The 7,300-nt window shown below is 43.2% G+C and overlaps 1 protein-coding gene across 1 annotated transcript in view; it reads right to left on the bottom strand.

The window, feature by feature from the left end:
- GABRA5 (gamma-aminobutyric acid (GABA) A receptor, alpha 5) overlaps positions 1–7,300 on the bottom strand; it is a 59,073-nt gene that overhangs the window by 29,770 nt on the left and 22,003 nt on the right. The gene's annotated exons all lie outside the window — the stretch shown is intronic.

Raw genomic sequence — 7,300 nt, 5'->3', positions numbered from 1 at the left:
ACCCCCTGTTAAACTGAATGTGAGATAAGCCAGGTGGACCACTGTGTGTGCATGCTGTAGGCCTTATCTAGTAACACCGAGACACATGAACTGATTTTATGTAAGCTGTTCCAGTAAGATCATTCTTTCTTATTAGTACGTGAAGGAACTCCTGTGCTGGAGCTTCTGCCATGCACCTTCTTCTTACCTGCTTTGTGTAGATACTGCAACTGGACTAGGAATTTGACTCCTGAGTATAGCACGGTTACAGACATAAAGAAGCGCTGACTTTATATATAGATGTAACTATTTAAATACATAAAAATAAATATTTATAAATAGAAGTATATAAAATAAATATGTATATCCATATAACAAGCAATCTATAAAGTCAATTACGTATCTATATCTGTATCTCTCCTTCTATATATATGACTTTATATAGCACTACAGTTAGTTTTCGTGGAAATCACATGGTATCAGGGCAGCCCAATTGTGAATTACCTGGGTACCTTGTCAGGAAAAAACACCAGGGTCATTTTCCCCAGCATATTGTCTGGGGAAGCAATTCTATCCTGGACCGCCCTGCCACTATGTGGAAATTCTTGAGTTATAGTGGACATACAGGTAGGGAAGGAAAAACTCTTAGAAAAAAATAGACATATCCTATGGATGTTCTGTATGACTGACAGATCAAGCTGAACACAAAGAAAAGTCCAAGGTAAATTTCTGAGCAGTGCAATATCAGTTATATTGATATCAAATATATCAAGAGAGCCAAAGCTTACTTTTCTAGGTGCACACAGCACATGGCACAATGAGAGCCTGGTTTTGATTAGGTCATTTTGGTATTTGCATAATACAGATGGTTTGCTCAGGATAGTGAGGATGCAAATCTCATTTTACATTATGAATACCCTTATGGCTTTCTCATTTTATGCCGCTGTTCTGCCTCAGAGGTGACAGACCAGAGACACTCAAAGCCTCACAGACTGCCCGGTGCTGGGGTGACGCAGGGCTCTGCTGGAGCCCTGCCTGGTTCCTCTCCAAACTGCTGCAAAGAAATCCACAACACCCTACTGCCAGAATGCAAAAGTACCCTTTCCCATCACAAGAGCCACACGTAGCCATACTCCCCGGCTATATATACTCACCGCTTCCTATTAGCACACCAAAGTGAGTATTCTTGCTACAAGAACTTCTATCCAAAGGGATCGCAAAGGGTAACAATCTGTCCGTGTACAGATGGCACAGCGTTCGGCCAGTCCAATTCAATACAACACAATGATGCCTTGCCGGGGCACTCCAGCTACATGGACAACAAATTGGGGAAGACAGCTCCACTCTCTGCCAATGCACAGAAATTCTGGAGCTTTACCAATAGCTGGAAATGGCAAAATAAGCACAGAGAAATGCAATAGTATCATTGGCTAGAGATTGTATTATGAGGATGGGCTGGGAAACAGGGAGGGAAAAGGCAAACTGCAAATAGTTAATAGAAAATGTAAAGATAATACAACATATAAAGCAAAAGAAAAAAAAAATCCAGTTCAGAGATAATGTATCATTTGGTAAGAACAAACAGGAAATCTACAATATAGAAAAGAAATTACTGAGGCCTGAGATACCTGCCCTTAGGCAAAACTGTTCTTGGACTTTATTTTTGTAAAACAAATTTTAAAATCACTAAAATATGGAGTTGTCTGCAGTGGAGACTGCCTTTGGACACCAAAGCCAGCAAAGCCACAGTCACTGAGAGTGCTACGTGGGTGAATTTAACAAGCTGGTTCTAGTAGCATCCCATCCAGAACTTGCATCCTTTTGATAAAAATCAGTCTAATGGGTACTTTAAAGCAAGGCTGCCATCCCTCCAGTGCATCGTTACATTTTCTGTACTAAGTATTCCAAATTAATTTTCTTGGTAAATTCAGAAACCTTGCTCCAAGTGCCATAAGAAAGCTGACTTGTTTTACTGCGGTCCATCTCCTGCCTCTTTGCCTACCAACAGTTCAAGTATGTTGTTTCAAAGGCTGCAGCTTGACAACATTTTAATACACATACTTGTCATCTGCAGACCTCCAAGGAAGGGGTCCCTATATCCATCTTACCAAGAGAGCAGCTGTGGAATCAGGAAGTGAAGGAAGATTCAATGCAGAATTATGAATGAGACCTTCTGTTTCATCTGATCGTCCTATGAATTGTATCCTGCTGCCTGCACCTCTGGAAATAACCATTGTGTGTAATGAGGAAGGTTGCAGACATTCCTCAACCATAAATGTGGAAGAGAAGTGAAGATGAGGTGCACAGAGACTGTGACCCAGTGGAACTTAATTAAGTCCCCCCAGAAATTATTTTTGCCTATCTTAAATGAAAGGGTAGCACATAAGGCTGGAGGGCACGTGGCTGCCACTACCTGTCTCAGAAGCTGCAAAGACCCTGGTGGTGCCAGGGCTACTCCTGTGCCCACTCTGAACTCCTCATCCAGCAAAAGGCGGCACATCCCTTAAAAGGATGGTGCCTGGTGCAGTCTTCTGGGTCTAGCCCAGGGACAGGGAGAACCGAGTTTAGCAGCTGCAAATGTGCTGCCTTTCCTTCCATTAACATGAATTCTTTGGATGAAGAAGTTCCTTTTACTCTTTTTCAATGATAATCTGCATGCTTTCTTTCCGTGCCTCCATCCTAGGGCCACCCCTAGTCTGGCTGTCTTGAACAAATGAACTGGCTATACCTATTTGTTACATGCTATTCTTAAAAAGTATGTAGCTGAGCCTCGTATGTAAATTTAAAATACTCAGTGAACACTCTCCTAGCTACCTCTTACAAAGTGTGCATTACCTGAGTGAAGTGTCTTGTAATGGGCAATGCAACAGAAAACTTGACTGTGGTTTCTGATACACCGCATAAATGTCACCACCCTGGATTTCTGCAGAGCACTCTGTGCCCAACAGTAGCTGGTTTTCATTACTGTGTGAGGACCTGAAAAATAGAGTCACTAAATTGACTCCTGATTCAAAGAGACTGGATTTTCTACTGCATACAGAAAAAAAAGCAGCACAGCAGCCACCTCTTACACTCTGGGGGCTGGAAGCATGGGTCACTTGCATACAGATTTGCTCCTAGGTGCACAGTACAAACTATATATTCAGATAATAGCTCCAGGAGTCACAAAGAAATTGATATCTCGGTCTGCTCCTTCAAATATCACCTGGGGTGATATTTGCACACTTTGGCTTTTAACATAGTGTTAAAGCTTAGGTACCCTTCGCATACCCTAGTTTACACAGCTGATAATAACAAAATTACTCCCAGTTTGCATTTATTGAAAGAAGAGAAAGGAGACCTTGGCATGCATATATGAAACCGCCTTTGCCTAATCCTTTTAATATGGTCACTCCAGAACAATCTTGCTGTGCTCATTGCAGCACAGTTATCTGAGCTAGAGACAGTCTCCAAACCAGGATTTTTCTGTCACAGCTCAAGCACTGCTCAAACTGCAGTTCTTTCCAACAGAAGCATTTAAAAGCTTCCCTCCTCCACCATCATTATGTCTTAATAAAAGCCCTATGGGATTAGTTTCACTCAGAGTTTTTGACAAGATTATAAGTGGCTGTTAAAGCTCCTTTACAATGGGAGGACGAAACTCTGGTTTTATTGAAGTTAATGGTAAAATTCTCCCTGACTTCAATGGGGCCGGTATTCACCCAAAATATGTAACAAACCCTGGTTACAGCTGCTGATTTATTATTGATAAAATTTCACTTTCATAATGCTCCAAATACTTACACTGCTATCCAAATGTTAATCAACCAACAAATGCTACAGCATACCTTAGCTATCTGAAAAAAAGGCTAGATCTACAAATTATTTCACTTATCACCCATAACTGTACATGAAAGTTCCATCAAAGCTTCATTATGTATAACCTTTAAGAACATAAAGTGATTACTGATGTTCTGTTTCAACAAAATATAGACACATAAGTGAATACCCATCTAAGAAAAGCACAACAATTCAAGCAGCAAGTCTTCTTCACTCCAGAAAAGTCACCTTCAACCATTTCCACTGGAGAATTAAGCAAGACGATGCTTTCAAGAGGCCGTTGCTTTTTAACAGGCAGGGGGAGAAGGAGGTGTTAAAGTCAAGGATGTGGCGAGGGAATAAATGCAGATGTTTGGGAGCCAGACATCTGCAGCAAGTGTGCTTCAAGGAGAGCACAAGGCACTCTGTCCCACAAGAGCCCGTTTTAGGGGGCTGCAGGGACCTCCCCACTGTTCCCATGATCTCCCTCAATGCAAGGAGCATCTGCTCCTACTCATGGGAAAAGAGCTGGGAGGCTGAGCAAAGCTATCATCTCTCTGCTACCCTGGAAGTGCAGAAAACACTTTCAGGAGTATTATTATCTGCAGCTGCCAGGCAGGAGGCGAGGGCAGTCACCTGCCCGGGGAGCCAACAGCCGCAGAAACTTGCTTTCTTATCAGCTACTAGCTTTAGTATGCAAACAAATTGAAACAGAGAGCTTTAGAAGGAGAGGGGAGCAGAAAGGCAGAGTCACCAGTGGCTTTTGGGAGAAGTTAACTCAAGATAAGTGTTGAATAACAAGAGTTACTGATGAAAGGGACACAAGGGAAGTTTTGTTGGCTCTGAGGTATTGGGGCCAGAGAGATACAAAGCTCTTCTGCCTGTTTGCCCTAACCCCCAAACCAGCTCCATCTTCTTAGTTTATTTCTGTGCACTGCCCTTGTCCCTGATTAAAAGGAGCATTTTAATGCTGTGCTTTGGCCCTATCTGTGCTGGCAACCAGTACCCGCTGTGGGGCTCAGGCCAGAATGGGTGCAGAAAAGCCAAAGTACCCTTCCCAGCATGAGGCCAGCCATCACCATTTTCCTTAAAAAAAGGCAAAATGTTTGCTTGAAACTCATCTCAAATCTATCTCAACATCCCCCCAACATGCCAAAAAAAGTTAAGTGGATCCAGCCTTACCCAAGCTGTGCCCCACCCAAAGGGGCTGCTGGCTCCCTTCAAAGCGAGGCTTCAGGGTCGGCTCAGACCCTTCTCGGGAGCCAACCCCAGGAGGAGCTTTCCTGGGTACCTGCTCCGACAGACCTTGGCAGAACAATCTGAGCCCTTGTGGCATCTCTAGTACGCACTAACACACTAACAGAGAGTTGCTGGTTTGTTTTTTTTTTTTCCAACTGCGAACACATTGTTAGGTTTGTGAAATTACTCATTTAGCCTTGACTCAGGATGCAACTACTCACCCCATTCTCCCACTGTGATGTCTTGGGAGCACTTTTATAACCAGTTATCCCTTTGAAAGGGTGTTAAAGCAAGACTTGTTGCAGGCCCCAGCACAGTAAGTGTGTAGTCCAGGGAACTGATGTCTCCCTGTGTTCCTTAAGTATATGAGCATATATATACACACAGACACACACACAGAGATAGAGAGAGAGAGAGAGATGTGAAGACCTTTCTTGGTTCTGAAGCACTTCCCATACAGTCCTAACAAACCCTGTGGATGGTGGTGACAGCGGGTTACCTAACACAGCATAGAAGAGTTAGGATGTGGATACACATTCAGTCATGGTATCAATGGCTGTAAGTCACCCTGAAACCCGTCCCTGGCTGGGTGACTGTCTGCAGCCTGGCTCAGGGGAGAGAAGTGATTATTCTCGGTAACTCAAACTGCCTTTCTCAAGAATCTCCATCACTGCATTCGATAAGAGGCCAAAATAAGGACTCAAGGCCTTGTTCTGCACCTCTGTGTGGGATGTGGAGGCAGTTCACTGCTTCTTATTTATAACGCCGGTTGTACACTCATTTCCTTTGGATCCACCATACAAAGTGAACACAGAATAGAAATTAAAGCTAGGAGCTGGAGTGAGGTAGTCTGCATAAATTTCTGTCTTAGCCCATTTTTCCTTCATAACCACTCTGCCAAGAATACTACCCTTTCCCAACTTTCCTGTGATGCTGAGATGTGTTATCTTTATATGACACTGAAATGAGCTTCAAAAACGCCACAGGGAAGGGGCTATGGAAGACGAAGAGCTCCAGTTACTGATGTTTTTGTGAGCTGTGAATATATAATTCAGAAGCATGGTATACTTGACAGCAAAACTCTCATTTTAAGCAAAGCAAATCCTTAGCATAGCTTATGTTGAAGTGAGAAAACAAGTCTTCAATTGCCTAGATTAATGGTGCTGAAGAGTAGGTTATCCTGAGATGATCTGAGGTGGACAGGATTGATTTCAAAAGCTGCACCACTATAGGAATGACCTCCCTGCATGTGGAGTACCTTGGCATACCCAGAGCACACCCTTAGATGGGGGCAGGGGGGATGTTCAGCCTCTAGACACAGGAAGAACTGAGAAAGGCAATGAAGTAACCAATAGGACACTTAAATTATCTGATCTTTGGTAGGGATTTGGGGGGGTTATAGAAAGAATCACATTTCCAGCTCCTGGTAAAAGTTTATAGTAGAGGTAATACCTTTCAGTCTACAGTATTTCCTTAATATGGATAAAAGCAATGGATGGAGCACTGAGTTTATGCTTATCCATCCTTGCCATGCAAGGTGTCTAATGAAGTCCATAAGCAAGATAAAACTTGCTGGAAGAAACTTTATTTTTTATCAGACTAACTGGTGCAGTAAAAAACCCAAGCTTTTTGGCAGTCAACTCCTTCTTTAGGTTCTCTGCCTACAAACCTTACTTTCCTAAAGAAACTTTAGACCAATATGGCTGTGCAGCTATGAATGCTATAGAACAATATCGCACTCATCTACTTGATAGTTTCACTTAAAAACTTCTCCAAGCATTCTCTCCTTGCTGGTCCCTTATACATGATGAACTCTCCTTGACACCCCATGAGGAAGGCCTTCAAATCTCTCCTCTGCAGTAGCTTCTATTTTTACTGAATTCTTGAATTAAAAACCAAAAATCTAAATAGTACTAGCAATGCTGAGAAGCTGATGCAGTTGTTGATGCAGGTAAAATGGGAAACAACATCTCAACCAGCCTACACTTTATTATGGGAAGATTATGGAGCAGTTAATCTTGAGGGTGCTCACAAGGCATGAGCGGGACAACCAGGGCATCAGGCCCAGCCAGCACGGGTTCATAACAGGCAGGTCCTGCTTGACCAACCTGATCTCCTTCTATGACCAGGTGACCTGCCTAGTGGACGAGGGAAAGGCTGTGGATGTGGTCTACCTGGACTTCAGTAAGGCCTTTGACACCGTCTCCCACAGCATTCTCCTAGAGAAGCTGGCGGCTCACGGCTTAGACAGGTGTACTCTGCGCTGGGTCAAAAACTGGCTGGA

Source organism: Pygoscelis adeliae, unplaced genomic scaffold, assembly GCF_000699105.1.
Source record: "Pygoscelis adeliae isolate BGI_AS28 unplaced genomic scaffold, ASM69910v1 Scaffold50, whole genome shotgun sequence".
Lineage (NCBI taxonomy): Eukaryota > Metazoa > Chordata > Aves > Sphenisciformes > Spheniscidae > Pygoscelis > Pygoscelis adeliae.
The sequence above is the reverse complement of the archived record's forward strand: the minus strand, read 5'-3'. Positions and strand labels throughout refer to the sequence as shown.